The sequence below is a fragment of the Chiloscyllium punctatum genome, chromosome 33 (genome assembly GCF_047496795.1).
Source record: "Chiloscyllium punctatum isolate Juve2018m chromosome 33, sChiPun1.3, whole genome shotgun sequence".
NCBI classification, from domain to species: Eukaryota; Metazoa; Chordata; class Chondrichthyes; order Orectolobiformes; family Hemiscylliidae; genus Chiloscyllium; species Chiloscyllium punctatum.
Genome location: NC_092771.1, coordinates 20,021,434 through 20,044,238, shown reverse-complemented (window position 1 = coordinate 20,044,238; position 22,805 = coordinate 20,021,434).

Below are 22,805 nucleotides of genomic sequence, written 5' to 3'. Positions count from 1 at the left end.
TAAACAGGCTGACCAATGGTTGTGAGGCTGTAGCCCTCCAAATTTACTGGTACAAGTCAAAGATAAAACCTCAGGTCAAACTGAGTGACTGTGAGTGTGAATTAAGTGTAACAGTTATGCTTATGCCAACTAATCTCGACGCAAGACAGAGGGGTGTTGTTTTCCTGGGTTCGGTATTTGTCCATATGAATTACATTGACATTCAGAGTTTGACGTTATAAATGTAACCACTTCACTCCCTTAACTAGAGTGACATTTTGAAGATTGAACTCCATTTTGCCTTAGTTTAGGTTGAACAGAACATGTTCCTGCATCTCACACATTGACTCTTAAAACATTATATATATGCACAGCACAGAGATTAGTCCAGTGAGCAGGTAAGGTGAACAGATGTAGTCTGTTAAAAAACACACATCATCACTAAAGAGCAGTACTCCAAAAGCTAGTGCTTCCAAATAAACTTAGTTTAAAAATCACACAACACCAGGTTATAGTCCAACAGGTTTAATTGGTGCTTCCAATGTTGTGTGATTTTTAACTTTGTACACCCTAGTCCAACACCGGCATCTCCAAATCATGCCAAATAAACCTGTTGGACTATAACCTGCTGTTGTGTGATTTTTATCTTTGTCGAGAGTGCGTTGCTGGAAAAGCACAGCAGGTCAGGCACCCCTGGTGAAGGCTTTGGCCCGAGACGTCGATTCTCCCGCTCCTCGGATGCTGCCTGACCTGCTGTGCTTTTCCAGCAACACACTCTCGACTCTGATCTCCAGCATCTGCAGACCTCACTGTCTCCTGATTTTTATCTTCATCCACCCCAATCCAACACCAGCTTCTCCAAAAGATGTATTCTGGAGGAAGCTAAATGAAGGGGACAGTGATAGGAGGATAGGCTCACGGATTAAGCCAAGAGGATGGGGAGGAGGTTTGAATGGAGCACAAGGTCTGACCTTGACCAACTGGGCTGACCATAGAACCATGACAGTGCAGAAAGAGGCCATTCAACCCATTGAGACAACACTGACCCTCTGAACAGCTTCCCATCCAGACTCACCTCCAACATATACAGTCAGTTCTGGATGGCTCAGCAGTTAGCACTGTTGCCTCACAGCACCAGGGACCCAGGTTCGATTCCAGCCTCGGGCAACTGTTTGTGTGGAGTTTGCACATTGTCTACATGGGTTTCCTCCCACAGTCCAAAGATGTGGAAATTAGGTAGATTGGTCATGTTAAATTGCCCATCGTGTTCAGGGATGTGTAGGTTAGGTGCATTCGTTGGGGGTAAATGTAGAGTAATAGGGTAGGGGAATGGGTCTGGGTGGGTTACTCTTCGGAGTGTCAGTGTAGATTTGAAGGGCCCGTTTCCAACTGTAGGAATTCTGTGATAGATCCATTCCCATATAATCCTGTGTTATAAGAATATTGTGTAATAGCAGCATCATTTAAATGAATGGCATCGGAATTGTGTTAGAGCCAATAGAGGTAAGGAAAGTTCACATTGACAAATAACAGTCTAAATTCTTCATTCATGTTAAAGCCAATTCACTTTGAAGAAACATGCGTTATAGCAAAACCGACTGTACCCGCAAACCTACATTTAGCATGACCAGTCCACCTAACCTGAGTATCTTTGGACTGTGGGAGAAGTCCGTGTGGGCAGCATGGTGGCACAGTGGTTAGCACTGCTGCCTCACAGCACCAGAGACCCAGGTTCAATTCCCTCCTCAGGCAACTGTCTGTGTGGAGTTTGCACATTCTCCCCGTGTCTGCGTGGGTTTCCTCCAGGTGCTCCGGTTTCCTCCCACAGTCCGAAAATGTGCAGGTCAGGTGAATTGGCCATGCTAAATTGCTCATAGTGTTAGGTGAAGGGGTAAATGTAGGGAAATGGGTCTGGGTTGGTTACTCTGCGGCGGGGCGGTGTGGACTTGTTGGGCCGAAGGGCCCGTTTCCACACTGTAAGTAATCTAATCTTAAAAAAAAAGTCCTGCGCAGACCTGGGGGAGAATGTGCAAACTACACGGTCACACACACACACATTCAGCCAAGGTTGGAATCAAACCTGGGGTCCCTGGAGCTATGAGGCAGCATGCTACCCACCTCTAGAAATGTTGTCACACACACCCGAATGGCTATTCCCCTCCACCGAGTCACCTGTGGCATTTTATCATCTCGTAACTACTGCTGCTAAATCATCTGTGTTTTCCGTTTTGTCACATTCTGTGCAATGTCTGAGGAGGCCAAAAGCCCTGCTCCTAAACACCAAGCTCAATGGTCATTAATATTCACAAGCAGGTCTGGAGCTTTCCCCTGACAAAAGGAACTATATTTCCAACACTGAGGTCCCACACGGTGTGGGGTTCCCTTGAGCGCCTTAGTGAGATCCAGTAATCCACAATGACAATCCAACACCCAGGCAATAACTTAATGAGTCTGGTGAAATAACATGATCTAAACCAAGGCAAGAAATCTAAAGCAGGTAACTCTATACTCGTGTAAAAGTCAAATTTTTTGACTATTTTTAAGGTTAGATTTATGGGGTTAACTATTACGTGGATACTACTTTTGAGGGGCTGAAATTCATGCTACAGTCCAAAATACTGTCTCATTAGCAGAAGCCCAGTTGGTCTCTTAACGAATAAAAAAAATACAATGAATTGTGGTAACATGACAATTCTAGGAGTGCTACAGAGGAACTGAGCTCAGCTGAGCTGCACACAAAGGGAGCTTGTCATCTGACTCTGATCTGATGCGTCTTAAACTTTCACTCCAAAATTGGTGCGAATTGTACATCAAAACACATAACAGCACAAAAAAAAGAATTCATTTCCTCATTGTGACATTTTTCAGATTAGATTAGTTTCCCTACAGTGTGGAAACAGGCCCTTCAGCTCAGCAAATCTACATCGACCCTCCAAAGAGTAACCCACCCAGACTAATTTTCACCTGATTAATGCACCCAACACTATGGGCAATTTAGCATGGCCAATTCACCTGACCTGCACATCTTTTGGAATGTGGAAGGAAACTGAAGCAAACCCACACAACATGGGGAGAATGTGCAAACTCCACACAGACATATACTCAAGTAAAATTTATTCTCATGAAAAGGTTGACCCCCAAATTTGGCGTTGTGTTGCCTGCGACTCTTTACAACAATCAGCCCGATGTCATAGACTCAGACCCATTGTGGGCAGGGTGTGGGGTTGGTGCAAGTCGGAGGATCTCCTTATTGGCTTTCCTGGGTCTGACCAAATTAACCATCAATAGGTCCAGGCAGTGACTCATGGAGGGGGGTGCACACTCCATGTTCGTGCCATGGATGCCCTTGGAAAAGCAGCATGGGATGTCCACCCTCAAGGTTTTAGAGAGATGGGCACCATGGGAGTGAGAGAGTATCTTTACCCACTGACTCTATTCTTATTTAGTCCCATCCCCTGTTTACCCCACCTTTTTGTTTTACATTATTGTGACACTACCCCTAGTCAGCAGAATTTGTCACTTGTTCACTCATCGCTGGAGTGGTTTGAAGGTGAGTTTTTCAAGATAAAATAAAAAGCTGATTTTCAGCAATGAGGGGGAAGTGGGGAGTGCTTTCTGGGCAAGGAAAGGATCCAGAAGGGAATGTTGGAAACCAGTGTTTATTCTGAATCACAAATTCACCGTAAAACCTTTGTAAGTCTCAGAGAGGATTTTACTACCTAACTCAACATGGAGTAACAGTCTATTAATGTACATGCTTACCTGGTATAGCCTCATGTGACTCTAAGCCCACAGTAATGTGGTTGATTCTTAACTGCCCTCTGGGGAATTAGGGAAGGACAATAAATGCTGCCCAGCTATTCCCATGAATGATTTTTTTTAAAATGTGAGATACCCATATTGGTTTTTCCCAGAATGGCTAATTAATGGCCAGAAGGAGGGGATGGGTGGCATTCACTGTCCATTTAAGGATGGAGGGCAGTTTCTTGAAGCTGAAGGGCTAATCATTGAGACTTGAAAGAAGCAGCAGGACCCATGCCAGGGCAGGTGAGCTGCGAGAGGATGCTTCAAGATGGAGGTGCGATTTTGTCAAATGGAGCATTGGATTTTGGGAAATGACACTCAATCTAGTGGCTGATATGCTGCTTCCATTCCCTGCCCCACCTCTCCAGGTGCTTCATAAAGCACACGAGTCAACAGAACAGGATTTGCCAATTCTGGTTGGGTATTTTCAAAATGGTTTCATCATAATGACCTCCGACCTTACACCACCGTGCACTCCAATGATTGGGAAATCCATTGACATTTCCATCTACATTATCCGTCCAGGCCAAATGAACAATTTCCAGGCCATCGTTATCCTTGGCCAAGCTGCCTTCCTCAATCGGATTAAAACTACTGAACAGAAATTCAAAAGGAATCAAAGACAATGTTTGTTATTTAATGACCCATCCATTTTTCTGACATTAAAGTTGCTGTAGTCTCCGTGATTGGCAAGTTGGAAACCCTCAGTCAAGACTGAAACAAAATAAAGAAGTGGATGCTTGAAAATAATAAACAGAAATCACTGAAGGAGTTCTGATGAATAGTCACCGGACTCAAAACATTAATTCTGCTTTCTTCCCACAGATGCTGCCAGACCTGCTGAGTTTCTCCAATGATTTCTGTTTTTAACTAAGTCAGGGCTGGTTCTCTTGAACAGTTGTAGGCTCAAATATTTCAAGTAAACTCTGGATATAGGGCTGAGTTTGCTTGCCAGATCTTGCAAATGCCCTTGACACACATACACATGCGCACACGCACACACACGCACACACACACACACACATGCACATATATACACACACAGACAAGTAAACACAAACATACACAGACACATATGCACACAGAGACACACACATGCACCCAGACACACACACATATACAAACATACACGCATGCACACATATACTGTACATACACACAGACATACACACACACGCAAATGCACATGCACATACTTGCACACGCATGCATGTTGCTGAACAAAGCGATCTTGGAGTGTGGTTTCATAGCTCCTTGAAAATGGAGTCGCAGGTAAACAGGATAGTGAAGGTGGCGGTTGGTATGCTTACCTTTATCGTTCAGTGCACTGAGTACAGGAGTTGGAACGTCACGTTGTGGCTGTACAGGACATTGGTTAGGCCATGTTGAAATAACACATGCAATTCTGGGCTCCATAGGGAGGATGTTGAGAAACTTGAAAGGGTTCAGAAAAGATTTACAAGGATGTTTCCAGGATTGGAGGATTTGAGCTGTCAGGAGATGCTGAATAGATGGGGCTATTTTCCCTAGAGAATCAAAGGCTGAGGGATGACCTTATAGAGATTAATAAAATCATGAGGGGCATGGATAGGGTGAATAGCCATGGTCTTATTCCCAGGGTAGGGAAGTCCAAAACTAGTGGGCATTCAGGTGAGAGGGGAAAGATTTAAAAGGATCCTAAGGGCACCTTTTTCACACAGAGGGTGGTGTGTGTATGGAACAGGCTGCCAGAGGAAGTGGTGGAGGCTTGTACAATTACAGCATTTAAAAGGTATTTAAGTGGATATATGAATAGGGAAGGTTTAGATGGATATGAACCAAATGCTGGCAAGTGGGACTATAATTCAGTATATCTGGTCGGCATGGATGAGTTGGACTGAAGGGTCTGTTTCAATACTGTACATCTCTGTGAGTATCTCTCTAAAGTTTGTGTCGGTTATGTATAATGTGGAGCAAATCTCTGTATGAACACCACTATTACAATTACAGCACAGAAAGAGCCCACTTGGGCAAGTTCAGGCGTTATGTTCCACTCAAACCTCCGCCCTATTCCATGACCCTATCCTTCTATAGCTAACCCCCTCATCCAGCCTCCTGTGGAACACATCTGTCTCCGATTTGACCACAGTCACACACTTGGGCTTTCTCACAGACTGGTTATTTAAATAAGAAAACAAAACAGATCTTGAACCATGTGCTTATGACATAAAGCAACAGGAATGACCACAATCCTCAACAGGTTTAATCTCGAGGAGGAATACACTAAAGCTGCCCTTCAAAGTCATAACGTTGCTAAGGGAACGCTGCGTGCAAGCCAAGCATTTAGAGGACTCAAAGTAGTCATAATGTTCAACAGAATTGAATGTAATTGTGATGACTGGTACTATCTGTCAACAGGATAATAAAATACCACATGATTTCAACAATATTTAGTAGATTGTATGGCAGAAATATAAATCAGTGTCTGCCTGGATTAGGTTTTGAGGGAATGTTTATTGAAAATAAAGCAAAAAAAAGTTTTGCTCTTATCCAGCACCTATCATGAACTTAGAACATCCCAAAACCGCTTTAATGAAGTGTTTTTGAATTGTGGTTTCTGTTGTAATGTCGGGAATGATAAATTGTCTCCAGTTATACAGAGTTGGTGGGGAATTGGCCTCATAGAATTATGCAGTGTGGGAGGCCATTCAGCCTACTCTACCTATACTAGATCTTTGAAGGATCTTTCTAATTGGTCCCACCCTCCTTCTTTTTCCCCACAGCCCTGCAATTCTATTTCTCTTTTTTTTTGCCAATCCTCCTTAAAGAGTTACCATACCTGCTCTCATCACACCTTCAGCAAATTCCTGATCAAACACGTTTTTGTGAGAACAAAGATTTCAGTCATGTCATCGATGCTTCTTTTTTGCAATTACCTTAAAACTAAAAATACATTATAATGCTCCAATTGACCTGGGTACAAATTGCAACCGGGTCTTCTGGATTTTTCTAGGCCTGTACAATAGCTGGGTTTCCTAACAATTACGACACAACCATTGTCCAAAATGCGATCGTTGTTGGTGTGGAAGGTTTTGAAGTGTAAGTAATGCGTGTGCGACATGATCGATTTGAGTTCCTGGTGGGCCTGGAGATAAAACCCTTACAAATATTTAAGCTTTTGAGTCCCACTGCAGGCCTTGATGGCCAAAGAAGTCATTTTTCTTACAAACAGGTTGAGTATCGACTTGTAAATCAAATGCAACCTGAACCAGAAACTACTGGACTTGCCATGTAAATAAAATAGCAGGTCAGAGGCTAGGACCACTTGTGTACATCTCCTGTGCGGCTGTAACTTTGTAAGTCTCTCTCTGTTCAATCACTCTGTGATCTGTATGTCCATGTATGTTATGATCTGCCCGCACTGCGTGCAAAACAAAACTTTTCACTATACTTATACATATACTTATATATGTGAAAACAACAAATCAAATCAAATCAACTCATCCCCTGACCCTCACTCCCACCAGACTGTGTCTACCATCTGCAAGGCACAGATCAGGAGTGTAATGGAATACTCCCCATTTGCAGCTCCAACAACATTCAAGAAGTTTGACACCATCCAGGACAAAACAGCCCACTTGATTGGCACAAACATCCACTCCCTCCACTGTCAACACTCCCAGTTTTGCCAATTGTCTACCATCTATAAGATGTACTAAAGAAATTCACCAAAGACCCTTAGATAACACCTTCCAAACCTATGACCACTTCCATCTAGAAGGACAAGGGTAGCAGATACATGGAAACACCACCACCTGCAAGTTCCCCTCCAAACCACTCACCATCCTCACTTGGAAATATATCGCCGTTCCTTCAGTGTCACTGGGTCAAAATCCTGGAATTCCCTCCCTAAGAACATTGTGGGTCTACCTACAGCAGGTGGACTGCAGCAGTTCAAGATGGCAGCTCACCCCACCTTCTCAAGGGCCAACTAAGGACAGATAATAAATACTGTACCAGGCAACAATATCCACAGTCTGTTAGAGAATTAAAACAAAATCCCTCCAATTGTGACCAATGGCAGGCAGTAAACACACGAGTGATTCAACCAAGGGGATGGAATGGAATTGGAGCCTCAGGCTTCATTATCCATAACTTCAGGCTGAAGTAAGTATGTGAAGTTGCTGACACACTATCCCTGGGCCTGTTCATTTCATGTCCTAATGTTTAAAGGTGGCTGAAGGTGATGATTGTATATTGTGACTGACTATTCCTTGCAAAACAGAACAACTTAAGTTGCTTCTTGCAATACATCTCCTGGGTGTTGAAATAACTCCCCAAATGCTGGTATCCCGTCACTGAGTCACTCTTTATTTACACGTGTACATGACAATGACCCAGTGAGCTCAGAGCTAGCTCCTGGAGTGAGTAGAGCCCCTGATACTCCTGTTTCTATCTGTCAACCAGAGCTGTCTGATTGAACCAAATTAACAGCCCCAATCAGGGAACTCATATACTATGATGTCCATCTGGCTGACCCCATTCCAATCACTACAGGTATATTTTATCACATGCAATACAAAACCCAGCCATTCATGCTGACATTTATACTAAAGGTAAACCTCCTCCACTCCCTTCCTCACCTGCTCCATTAGTGTAACCTCCTACTGTTCTCTGACAAAATGCCAATCCAATTCCCCTTTAAATGCATCAACACTGTTTGGTTGCACCAGCCCTTTTGGTAACAAGTTCTCACATCTCTCCGGATGCAGAAGTTCCATTTGAAGTCCCGATATCATTCATTGGTGACTATCTTAAAGTGATGGCCTCCACTTTTCCTCTTCCAAACAAGCACAAATATTTTCTTTGTGTCGACCCCTGTCAGTGTTTTAAAGACTTCGTCAGGTCATGGCTCAGCCTTATTTGTTCAAGATTATAGAGATCCAACCTATCAAAACTTTCCTAAAAATTACAACCTCATGCGGCTATCTCTTTTGATTTGTATCCCCTTGAGAGTCTCTATCGAAGAGTGTGGTGCTGGCAAAGCAACCTGATGAAGGGCTTATGCCCGAAACGTCGACTCTGCTGCTCCTCGGATACTGCCTGACCTGCTGTGCTTTTCCAGCAACACACTCTTCGACTCTGATCTCCAGCATCTGCAATCCTCACTTTCGCCGAGTGTCTCTATGTTATGTTTGACGTTTACTGTAGAATGTTCAATGTATATTGCGTGAACATTCCTTTATCTGTTGTTTTTATGGTGTGAACAGTCTCTGAGTGAGATTTTCCAGTTTGCTTTAGGATACCCCAAAATTGTTAAACTCCTGGATGACTCGAAAAGCGTGGTGCTGGAAAAGCACGGCCGGTCAGGATGCCTCTGAGGAGCAGGAGAGTCGACATTTTGGGCATAAGCCCTTCATCAGGAATAAGACCATAAGACACAGGAGTGGAAGTAAGGCCATTTGGTCCATCGAGTCCACTCCACCATACAATCATGGCTGATGGGCATTTCCACGCCACTTACCCGCACTCTCCCCATATCCCTTAATTCCTTGCGAGATTAAGAAATTATAAGACATAGGAGTGATGCCCTGGTTCCCTGATCAAGGTGGGCATTTCATCAGCCACTGGCCACCTCTGAATTGCTTCCTGAGGGGGTAATCCTGACCCCATATCACCCAAGCCTCCCTGAGATGGGAATATGGTGGGAGGGCTTTTTCCTGAAACGTCGATTTTCCTGCTCCTCGGATGCTTGCCTGACCGGCTGTGCTTTTCCAGCAGCACTCTAATCTAAATTCTGGTTTCCAACGTTTGCAGTCCTCTCTTTTGCCGATATGGTGGGAGGTGCCGGCCTTTACAAAGGGAGTGGGCCGGCAGAATTTGAAATGGAGCGAGATGGAGAAGAACAGACACAAAAAGCTGCTGTTGCAAGAAGAAACTGAATAAAAAGGGAAGATGGCATTGTCAGGACCATGGGGAAAGTTCAGGGAGAGGCGGTGGGATTGCTATTTTCAAATGAGCTAGAACAGGAACTCTAGACTTCAACATCATATCCTCATCTCAGGGAGGCGTGGGTGGTATGGGGTTGGGATCACCCCCCTCAGGAGGCAATTCAGAGGCGGCCAGTGGCTGATGAGATGCCCACTTTGATTTTCTGTGGGTTTGTTGCTCTTGTGGTAAAGGCTGTTCGACACTCTAGCCTTCAATACTCACACCCCCTCATCACATCCCTCCTTTTTGCCCCCATGCGACCACCATTCACCTTTCATGTCCCCCCCCCCCCCGTACACTCAGTCTGATGCCCATGCCCCCATGCACCTTCCATGTCTCTCCCACATCCTTTCTGCCTACACCCTCAGGATGCATTTTAATGAGACACATAATAACAAAGTCTGGATTAGTGGTGCTGGAAGGGCACAGCAGTTCAGGCAGCATCCAAGTAGCTTCAAAATCGACGTTTCGGGCAAAAGCCCTTCATCAGGAATAAAGACAGTGAGCCTGAAGCGTGGAGAGATAAGCTAGAGGAGGGTGGGGGTGGGGAGAAAGTAGCATAGAGTACAATGGGTGAGTGGGGGAGGGAATGAAGGTGATAGGTCAAGGAGGAGAGGGTGGAGTGGATAGGTGGAAAAGAAGATAGGCAGGTCGGACAAGTCCGGACAAGTCATGGGGACAGTTATTGAGCTGGAAGTTTAGTGAGGTAGGGGAAGGGGAAATGAGGAAACTGTTGAAGTCCACATTAATGCCCTGGGGTTGAAGTGTTCCGAGGCGGAAGATGAGGCGTTCTTCCTCCAGGCGTCTGGTGGTGAGGGAGCGGCGGTGAAGGAGGCCCAGGACCTCCATGTCCTCGGCAGACTGGGAGGGGGAGTTGAAATGTTGGACCACGGGGCAGTGTGGTTGATTGGTGCGGGTGTCCCGGAGATGTTCCCTAAAGCGCTCTGCTAGGAGGTGCCCAGTCTCCCCAATGTAGAGGAGACCGCATCGGGAGCAACGGATACAATAAATGATATTAGTGGATGTGCAAGTAAACCGTTTACATAATAACAAAGGTCAGCCTTGAAACGCGATCACAAAAATACCCAAACTGAAACTAGATTGGAAAATAACACCTGCTGTTATAACCTATAAAGTGTTAACAAACCAGTCTTTCAATAATTGCACCTTCTCCTCATTTTTATTGAGTCATGCAGCTCAGAAGCAGACCCTTCGGCCCAGCTCATATTTGCCAACCAGACATCCCAACCTGACCTAATTCCATTTGCCAGCATTTGGCCCCTTTCCCTGTAAACACTTCCTATTTATATCCCTTACCCTTGCCTGAACAAACATACACATTGAATGAAGGAGTTCAAAGTTGACATAATTTATTATAAGCCCATCAAGATTAAACTGACCAAACAAACATTCCACTTCTACTCATGACTTCGACCTGTTCCGCCAGACAGAAGATACAAAAGCTAAAACACACAGACCAACAGATTTAAGAACAGCTTCTTTCCTGTTGTTATTAGACTTATGAATGGACCTCTGAAATTTTAAATTTAATGTTGATCTCGCTGTTTGTGCACCTTCTGTGCAGCTGTAACACTGTACTTCCTTGCTCAGTTCTATTACCCTAATGCACTTTATATGGTATGGTGGGATTGTTATTTTCAAATGAAGTAGAGCAGGAACAGTGGGCTGAATGGCCTCTTACCATACTGTACAATTCTGTGATTCCCTAAAGACATAAAATATTCATTTGCTAAGATCAGAAATGGTCATTTCTCTGCTTCAGATTTATAATCGTGTCAGACAATCTCCTCTTTTACAGTGATCCAATCGAAGTCTGTGCTGGAAGGGAGCTGTTCCAACACCGTGACCTTGCGTGTTGCCCTTTCAAAGCCATGATCTGACTCCCTTCTCTGCACCCCACGGGAAAATACCAGCTCCCTCAGGCTCACAGCTTGCTACTGATGAGCTGGGGCCCGCTCTCCTTCATCACTTCCTAATTATCCTGTCTCTTCATTAAGGCGGAACTCTTCAAAAATTAGGTCTCCATCAAAATTAAAATGTGTTACCAGTGAGCTCACTGAACAATATTGCCACGTTTCAGCTAAACCAGAGCCACTGAGAGCTGGTGTAGTCAACGCTGAGAGCTACTTAAATCATTGATCAGATGCCTAGTTTGAGCAATGGCCACTGATTAATCAGTTTGCAGATGACAAACCAGTCGTGATTATCCATTTAGCGAAAGGAATCTCTCATTAGCCCTTATGAATAATGAAGAAACAGGGAAAGGACTCCTCTGGTAACGTCCCTACTTCTGAGCCAGGCAAACTAGGGTTCAAATCTTACCCCTTCCAGAGGGGTGTGTATTAACATCACCGAACAGGGCGCTTAAAAAGCTAGGTTAAATTAATGAAAGATGGGGGAAAAGGTGTTTGTGGCACAACGGTAATGTCCCCATCTCTGAGCCAGGCGGCCTAGTCTCAAGTCCCAGAGCTATGTGATAACATCACTGAACAGGTCAGAATTGAAAATAATGTCAAGGAATGCCTTAAAGGGGCTCTTGTGGTTCAGTGGTACTGTCCTTACTCTTGAACAGAACTGAGTTCAATTCCCACCTGCTCCAGGGATGTGCTGCAACATCCCTGACCAGGCTGACAAGGGAAAAATATTTAAAAATGCAGATCCCATTTCTCAGAGCTGACAACACTCATCGTGTTGAATATTACTTTTCTAAAAAGCTGTAAAATGAAAGGATCTTATTTTTTTAAAAGTGTAGAAATGAGAGAGGGCTTGCATTTGCATATCGCCTATCAGATGTCCCTCAGTGCTTGAGACCCACTGAGGTACTTTTGAAGGATTGCTGCAGCTGGAAAACATGTCCACCAATCTGTGCACAGCAAGATCCCACAAGTAGAAATGAAGGGGGGACAGAGGTGGAGACGTTTAAAGAGGGAAACCAGAAATTAGGACCCAGATTACTAAAAGTGGAGTGATTAAAAATAGTGAATGTGCACATTTCTCTGCGCACTTTCTCTCACCTTAAATGCTGGGAAGTAGTATTGGTCAAAAGGAAACAGTACAACAGGATCTTAACCAACCTGCAAACTGCTCAGCTACCAATGTCAGCGTTGATAACTTCCACTTCAACACGAGCCATCTACCCTATTCAAAAACTGATCCAAATATCCTATTTTTCAAGCTTGCACCTTTTCGGACTCACATTTTACTTCCAAGCTGTGTTTGGTGATATTAATTCTCCTCATGGTTTGTGATTAGTAAACTCACTTTTTGTCAAGAAATCCTGGTTCCATTGACTCCTTTCAAAACCTCGGTTAATTTGGGTATGGGAGAAAGGTATCCTGAAGAGCAGGGGACCTTTTGTCAACTGACCTTATTGTTAAAAATCACACAACACCAGGTCCAACAGGTTGATTAGGAAGCACTAGCTTTCGGAGCGCCGCTCCTTCATCAGGTAGCTTCATCAGGACACAACTACCCGATAAACCTGTCAGACTATAACCTGGTGTTGTGTGATTTCTAACTTTGTACACCTCTGTTCAACACTGGCACCTCCAAACCATAACATTATTGTGACTAACTGAAGGGGTGAATAAATAGTCAATGGGAGCAAGTTCATTCTTCCTCACCTGGGAGGATAACAATTTTAAGAAATCAAATTGGTGTCCCTGGAGTCTGAGTTACAGTATTTGTAGATAATAAGCAACAGAAATGTCCCACTGAAGTCATTTCTTTCAGGTAGAGTCTAAATTTCCTTTAAGATATGTCTTTCTGTTTTATCCTTGTTTCTAAGAGTTAGGCTATCCATACCATAGAATCACTAGAGTGTGGAAACAGGCCCTTTGGCCCAATAAGTCCACACTGACCCTCCAAAGAGTAACCCACCCAGACCCATTCTTCTATCCTATTATCCTCCATTTATCCCAGATTAATGCATCTAACCTACATATCCCTGAACACTATGGGCAATTTATCCTGGCCAATTTCCCCAACTTGCATATCTTTGAACCGTGGGAGGAAACCGGAGCACCCGGAGCAAACCCACCCGAATGTGCAAACTCCACACAGTCATCCGAGGCTGGAATTGAACCCGGGTACCTGGCGCTATGAGGCAGCAGTGCTAGCCACTGAGCCACCATGCCACCATTGGACAAAACGTTGGAATTTTCCCTGCTGTCTATAGATAATTGAGCAGGGGATTCTCCTGCTTTTTCTGCCCGCATTGGAAGGAATGGGGTGGCTCAGTGGTTAACAGTGCCAGGGACCTTGTTTGATCTTACCCTCAGGTGACTGTCTGTGTGGAGTTTGTACGATCCCCCCCTTGTCTGTGTGGGGGTGCTCCAACTTCCTCCCAGAGTCCAAAGATGTGCAGGCTGGGCTGGATTAGCCATAGGAAACATCAGACTACAGGAATAGGGTGGGTGGGTCTGGATGGGATGCTCTTTGGAGGTTTGGTCTGGCCTGCTTCCACACTGCCAGGATTCTATGATTTAAAAGCTTACAATCAAACTGTTTGGCCATGTTGCAGATCCACCATCCATGGCCAACAAGTCTGAGAATGGGACTTGAACTCAGAGCTCCTTGCCTAGAGGCTGGTTTGCTACTCATCGCACCATACAACCCATCCCCCATTCTTTAAGGTCAATAATTCAGTTAGTTTATCACATGAGTGATTTGTTATGTAGCCCTTAACAGGCCTTCATTCCTTGCTGTGTTTGTCACCTTTAATAACTCACTCATAAAATAAAAAGCTTTGCCAAGTGTTAACTAGGAACAAGGGCACATTACAAAACTGCATTTGTTTGAGCGCAGTTTGGGATATGAGTAGAATTTTCTGTTAAAACAACAGCAGGTGAATGATACACACAAACATGAGAAAATTGGACAGACTTCAGGCATTGTGATCGGTCACAACTATTTTATTTCTCCTTTTTACCTCTCTCCTCTCTCTCTCTAATCATTTAAATTTGGTTGGTAGTACAGAATATGTTGAAGGTTTTCATCAGGATAAATTGCAAGAATATTAAACTAAAGAGAAAGCAAGTTTTGTAATCTATTTGATGATGCAATTAAAGTTGGGGGGTGATCAAGAGGCAGCAATGAGAGGGGTATACTGAAATCAGCGGCTGGAGATATACCTGAAATGGAGATATACCTGATGTATCTCCTCCAGCCCCTCAACTCTCTGAGATGTCAGTACCCCTCTAATCCATCCTTCTTTAGCATCACAAAAGTTAATTGTGTCACTAGAGTCATAGAGTCATAGAGATGTACAGAACAGAAACAGACCCTTCAGTCCAACTTGTCCATGCCGACCAGATATCCTAAATTGATTCCGTCCCATGCCAACACTTGGTCCATATCCCCCTAAACCCTTCCCATTCATGTACCCATTTTAAATGTTGTAATTGTAACCAGCCTCCACCACTTCATCTGGCAGCTCATTCCATACACGCACCACGCTCTGCATGAAGATGTTGCCCCTTAGGTCCCTTTTATATCTTTCTCCTCTCACCCTATGCCCTCTAGTTCTGCACTCCCCCACCCCAGGGAAAAGACCTTGACTATTCATCCTATCCATGCTCCTCGTGATTTTATAAACCTCGATAAGGTCACTCCTCAGCCTCCGATGCTCCAGGGAAAGCAGCCCCAGCCTGTTCAACCTCTCCCTGTAGCTCAAATCCACCAACCCTGGCGACATCTTTGTAAATCTTTCCTGAACTCTTTCAAGTTTCACAACATCTTTCCGATAGGAAGGAGACCAGAATTGCACGCAATATTCCAACAGTGGCCTAACCAATGTCCTGTACAGCCACAACATGACCTCCTGACTCCTGTACTTAATACTCTGACCAATAAAGGAAAGCATACCAAACGCCTCCTTCGCTATCCTATCTACCTGCGACTCCACTTTCAAGGAGCTATGAACCTGCACTCCAAGGTCTCTTTGTTCAGCAACACTCCCTAGGACCTTACCATTAAGCATATAAGTCCTGCCCTGATTAGTCTACCAAAATAAAAACCAAAAGGACTGTGGATGCTGTAAGTTAGAAACAAGAATAGAAGCTTCTGGAAAAGCTCAGATCTAGCAGCATCTGTAAAGAGAAATCAAAGTTAACGTTTTGGGTCTGGTGACTTCTGAGGAACCGTTCTGAGGAAGGGTCACCGACACAAAACATTAACTTTGATTTCTCTTCACAGATGCTGCTAGACCTGCTGAGCTTTTCCAGCAACTTCTGTTTTTGTTTAATTGTGTCACTATTTGTGGCTGCGCCTTCAGTAACTTTGGTCCCAAATTCTCCATCTCTTGTCCTCACTCTCCTCCTCTTAAAAGCCACCTCTTTGGCCAAGACATTAGCCATCAGTCTTAAGGTCTCCTTATGTAACTCAGTGATGTTACCATCACTGAATCCTCCACTATCAATGGGGTTATCACTGACTAGAAACTCAACTGGACCCATCACATAAACACATTGGCCACAAGAGCAGGTAAGTGGCTAGGAACACTACAGCAAGTAACTCACCTCCAGACTCCCCAAAGCCTGTCCACCATTTCCAAAGCACAAGCCAGGAGTGTGATGGAATACTCGCTGCTTGCCTGGATGGGTGCAGCTCCTACAACACTCAAGAAGCTTGACAGCACCTGGGACAAAGCAGCCTGTTTCGTTGCACCATATTTACAAACATTCACTCCCTCCACTGATGCTCAACAACACCAAAACTTCATCAAAGCTCCTTAGAAGCATCTTCCAAACCCATGACCACCTAGAAGGTCAAGGACAGGAGATACATGGGAACACCACCCCTTGCAAGATCTCCCTCTAAGCCACTCACCATCCTGACTTGGAAATATATTGCTGGTCAAAATCCTGGAATTCTCTTCTCAAGAGCAATGTGCCTCCTATCCAAGGACTGCAGCAGTTTGAGTTGGTCCCTCATCTTCTCAAGGGCAATTGGGGATGGGCAATAAATGCTGACAGTTGTGTGTTTCTGTAGGTATGGTGGACTTTCACAATATAAACCTGATCATGTAATGATGACGTCGTCAGCCATTTGGGGAGCGAAACAGCTTAATTTAACCTGACAGCCTGTTAGTAAGCATCTCCCTAATAAAACTCCTGCTCTTTAACACTTTGGCCTCCTGGACCTTCTCAGAATTTAAGATTTGGAGATGCCGGTGATGGACTGGGGTGTACAAAGTTAAAAATCACACAACACCAGGTTATAGTCCAACAGGTTTAATTGGAAGCACTAGCTTTCAGAGTGCTGCTCCTTCATCAGGTGGTTGTGAAGTGTAAGATTGTAAGACACAGAGTTTATAGCAAAAGTTTACTATTTATAGTAAATTGTATTATTATATTTTTGCTATAAATTCTGAGTCTTACGACCTTATATTTCACAACCACCTGAAGAAGGGTAGCGCTCCGAAAGCTAGTGCTTTCAATTAAACCTGTTGGACTACAACCTGGCATTGTGTGATTTTTAACTCAGAATTTAACACTCTCATGTTGGAATACAATGCCAGACAATATAAAGCAGCTGTTCATAAGTACAGGGCATGCTCATATGTCAGATCTTTAGAAATACACCCCTGTCGGGGATTGTATTCATTCAGTACAAATGTTTGTAAGTTGGATGTAAATAAATCAGGATTTTCCTATAGCATTACATTTTGACAATCTTGAAACAGTATCCAAAATGTTAAAGGCACTACATAACTATGAGCTGCTGTTACTAATGAACTATCTTCTGTTGCGAATCATGGAGACCATCAGTTTGCTGTGGAGGGATTTGTGGATCAATGTGGCACTGTGGCTCATGGGTTGGCATGCTGGCTCAGTGGTTAGCACTACTGCCTCACAGCACCAGGGTCCTAGGTTCGATTCCAGCCTTGGATGACTGTCTGTGTGGAGTTTGCATGTTCTCCCCGTGCCTGTGTGGGTTTCCTCCAGTACTCCGGTTTCCTCCCACAGTCGAAAGACCTGCAGGTCAGGTGAATTGACCATGCTAAATTGCCTGTAGTGTTAGGTGCATTAGTCAGAGGGGAAATGGGTCTGAGTGGTTACTCTTTGAAGGGTCGGTGTGGACTTGTTGGGCCGAAGGGCCTATTTCCACACCGTAGGGAATCCAGTCTAATCAAAGTGCAGTGCCTCACACTTACCCAGATTAAGCTCAAGTTGTATAAACCTGTAGTTAGACACTGTAGGGAATCTAATCATGCAGCCAGTTACAAGTCTCACTGTTGTGATTGAACTGTGAAACTTCAGGAAACTTCTTATCTGTAGTGAAATATTACAGACACGCGCTTGAACAATATATTGACAGTCATAAGCAACAGTGTCTGATTGAGTGATATGACAATGAATCACAGCATGCATCATTCCAGGAAGTGATGCGGTGTCTCTCTCTTGCAGCCTTGTGGCAAGATGAAGATGAGATCAGATGTTTCTTAAATAAAATCAAAGCTTTCTTCAACCCAACGGACTCTGCAAATAATCTTTAGCACAAGGAAGCCAAGAATATGATGAACAATGTTGTGTTATATCGCACAGTCAGTCGGTCAATGTACTTTTAAGAGACATGCTCATGATATCATCAATGTGTCATAGCATGTGACCTGAGGGCATGATGTTCTCATACTCCATCTTAGTCCTGTGGCCACTTGAAGGGTTTGAGATATAAAAATAGATTGGAAACGTTGGGACTTCCTTCACTCTAGCATCGCAGGCTGAGGGGTGACCTTACAGAGGTTTATAAAATCATGAAAGGCATGGATAAGGTAAATGGTCCCCAGGGTGGGGGAGTTCAAAACAAGGGGGCATACTTTTAAGGTGAGAGGAGAAAAATTTAAAAAGGGGCAACTTTTTTACACAGAGAGTGGTTCATGATCTGCCGGATGAAGCAGTGGAAGCTGGTACAGTTACAATGTTTCATATAAGTTCATAAATAGGAAAAATTTGGAGGGATTTGGGCCAGGAGCAGGCAGGTGGGACTAGTTTGGTTTGGGAACATGGTCAGCACAGACTGATTGGATCAAAAGGGTCCGTTTCTATGTTGTATGACTTTATGAGGTATGGGACTTAACAGGATAAATACTGAGAAGATGTCTCCCCTCATGGGAGAGTTTAGAACAGAGGGTATAGTGTCAGAATAAAGGAGCCAACTTAAGACTGAGATGAGGAGGAGTTTCTTCTTTCAGAGAATTGAATGGCTTTGGAAGTCCTTGCCACTGACAGCTTTCAGAGTAGCGTCCTTGCGATCGCATGTTGTCGTTGTTGTGTATATTTAAGGTTGGGATAGAGTTTTGCTCAGTTGGGGAATGAAGGGTAATGGGGAAAGAGTACAAACATGGACTTGAGGAGTGTTGGATCAGCCATGATCCGATTGAATGACAGAGCAGCCATGTGGGGCTCAATGGTCTCCTCTTGTTCCTGTTTCTTATGGTTTCCCGCTACTGGAAGTCTGTCGCTCCCCATCTCAGTCTTACGTTGGTGTTCCTTTATTCTGAAACTACCTGACGCCTTGAGGAGGAGCACCTCATATTCCACCTTGGGACCCTGCAAATACATGGAATAAATGTGGGTTTCAACAGCTTCCTCATTTCCCCTCCCCCCCCACATTATCCCAGTCCCAAGTCTCCAACTCGGTACCGCCCTCCGGACCTGTCCATCACTCCCCCCTCTGACCTAACACCTTCTCCCTCACCTTCATCCACCTATCACTTTCTGAACTACCTTACCCCCAACCCACCCCCTCCCATTTATCTCTCAGCCCTGCCACACAAGCCTCGTTCCTAATGAAGTGCCCCTGCCCGGAACGTCGATTGTCCTGCTCCTCGATGCTGCCTGAGCTGCTGTGCTTTTCCAGCACCACATTCTTGATGCTGAGACTATGCCCCCTGGTTCTCGACTCTCCTGTGAGGGGAAATAGCCTTTCAGCATTTACCCTATTGAGCCCCATATGTCAGAGTCAATGTTGATGTAATCCAATGTTTTGTGTGGTTAAATGCTTCAGTACCATTCTAGTGTTAGGTCACTGTAACCTGAGCATTTCCACGTCAGCCCACCTGAGGAAAATGCACAATTCATCCTTGTGAATCCTTGTGAATTGCAGTCTAGATTACCTTGTGAATTGCAGCCAGTTATAGATTCCCTACAGTGTGGAAACAGGCCCTTCAGCCCAAGAAGCCCACACTGAACCTCCGAACAGTAACCCACCCAGACACACACCGCATACCCCATATTTACCCCTGACTAATGTGCCTAACCCACACATCCCTGAACACTGTGGGTAATTTAGCATGGCCAATTCACCCTAACCTGCACATCTTTGGACTCTGGGAAGAAACCCACGCAGACATGGGGAGAATGTGCAAACTCCACACATATAGTTGCCCGGGGCTGGAATCGAGCCCAGGTCCCTGGCGCTGTGAGGCAGCAGTGCTAACCACTGAGCCACCGTGCCACCTTGTGTGTGCATACATTGTGTGTAAAAGGCTCATCACGTGATTTTGTGAATCCACCCTGTTGGCACCCATGATCCTGGGAGCATGGATCAGATCATCAGAGTCAGCCCTACCACCTTCAGGTGGATGAATTCATGGGGTGTGAGCATTGCTGGCAAAACCAGAGTTTATTATTCCTCCCTATTTGCCTTTTGGAAGCGTGCTATTCATTCACTCCTGAAAGTTGTTCTCATTCGTTCATGCGATGAGGTGTCACTCTCTAGATCAGCATTTATTACCCAGAAGGCAGTTAAGAGTCAACCACATCGCTGTGGGTCTGGAGTCACATGTAGGCCAGACCAGGTAAGGATGGCAGTTTCCTTCCCTAAAGGACATTAGTGAACCAGATGGGTTTTTCCCAACAAACGTTAATGAATTAATGGTCATCATTAAGCTCTTAATGCCAGATATCATACCAATTAAATTTCAATGCCACCATGGCAGAATTTGACCCAGGTTCACCAGAACATGAGTTGAGAGTGTGGTGCTGGAAAAGCACAGCAGGTCAGGCAGTATCCGGGGAGCAGGAAAATTGACGTTTTGAGCAAAAGTTCTTCATCAGACTGTCCTGCTCCTTGGATGCTGCCTGACCTGCTGTGCTTTTTCAGCAACACACTCTCAACTCTGATCTCCAGCATCTGCAGACTCTCTGTCTCCCCAGAACATGACCTGGGTCTCTGGATTAGCAGTGCAATGATAATGCCACTGGGCCATCACCTCCCCTTCTACGCTATGGTGCCTTGTAGTGTCGGTATGTCCCTGTTAGGGAGGGAGTTCCAGGATTCTGACCTGGGGCAATGAGAAGAGGGAGCCAATAAATGTTAGGAGTAGAAGTAGGCCATTCAGGCCATCTAGTCTGCTCTGCCAGTCAATTAATGGCTGATGTGAGTCACGTAAGGATGGGGGGTGAGATTTGGAGAAGTGTGCTCCCATGTGACTTGCTGAGGTCATGCTCTTCCCTCTGGATTCCCAGAATGCTAGGATTGTGCCTTTTAAGAACTGCAATATGATATCACAGGCTGCACTGGCAAGAAATGTTCTTAATTAATCTCGCACACTGCCTGCCTCTGAACAATGTCGTGTTTTATTAATGCTGCTGATCCTAATCAATTTTTCATCCTGTCTGTGGGGTAATATACAGGCTAAACCGTCTGATATCTCAATGTGAGCAGCTGCATTTGTCTAGCACCTGCAACTTGGTAAAACATCCCGAGGTGCTTCCTGGGAATGTTTGCGGATGAGAATTAGCCTTAAACCAAAGGAGGCGATATTCCTGTTCAAAACTTTGATCTTTAAACTGAACTCGTTGGAGAAGAAAATTGGAATGGTTCAAGGGAGATAGATAGAGGGTGAGAGTCAGCGAAGTTTAGAACGAGAGATATAGAGAGGCAGAGAGATTTAGGAGAGTTGACAGAAAGAGAAAGAGAGAGAGGTTGTTGGAGTTTAGGGAAGAGAATTCCAGAACTTATGTCCTGATGCTGAAGTATCAGAAAGATTGGGATTGAAAGGCAGAGAGATAAAGAGAGACTGAGGGACAAAGAGAGATAAAGAGAATGTCAGAGGGGTCATGGATGGGCGCAGCAGAAGAGAGGGAGGGAGAGACCGAGAGAGACAATTAAAATGATTATTGAAGGAGATAGAATTAGGGGGTTTAGAAAGAGATTTTTAGAGTTTGGGACCAGAAATTGAAGGACCAACTACCAATGCTCAGGTTAAGCATATAGGGGATGCACTAATGCCCAGAGTTGGGGGAATACAGAAATCTCAGAGGTCATAGGTTTGAAGGAGGTTTTAGGAATGAATCGAGGTGAGGAAATGAAAGGATTTGAACATGATGTTCAAAAGCAAGGTTTACTTTAAAGGGTAATTGCGTTTTAAACACTCACTTGTTTTGAAGGTTAGTCCCAGAGGCAATGTGCCATGGGGGAGCAATAATTAAACCTAATTCAAACATTACCTGATCTAGGCCAGTCACTCACTCACTGAGTCATTGCCGGGGCCTCCTGTACCGAACTACTTTGTAAACAATGAAGGCCAGTAATTGATGTATCTCCCCAGACCACCCTAACTGTTCAAGGTGAAAAAGAACAGGTAGTCTCTTGTTTATATTGCAGTTTCTAATACTGGCTTGTATGTAGATAGAGGTCCCTGCTGACTGCCAGGGAACAAGGCGATTAGCATTGTAGAAACAAGTCCCTGGGATCTCCTGACCTCAGCTCTCCTCTTAATCTTCCAAAGATAAACATTCACAGACTGAATTCCTCCATATTTTTGAAATTACGGTATCTGAATTCATGCAAAGTCAGGAGGTAGGACCAAACACTTCAACAGCAGCAGCTGCCATTTCAATTTGGGGTGGTGGTGGACTTGATTTGCTTTATTATTGTCATATGTACCTAGGTACAGTGAAAAGTTTTGTTTTGCATGCAGTACCGGCAGATCATACCATACAAAGTGCATCAGGGTAATAGAACAGAGCGAGAAATATAATGCTAAGGCTGCAGAGAAGGTGCGCAAAGAGAGAGATCAACAT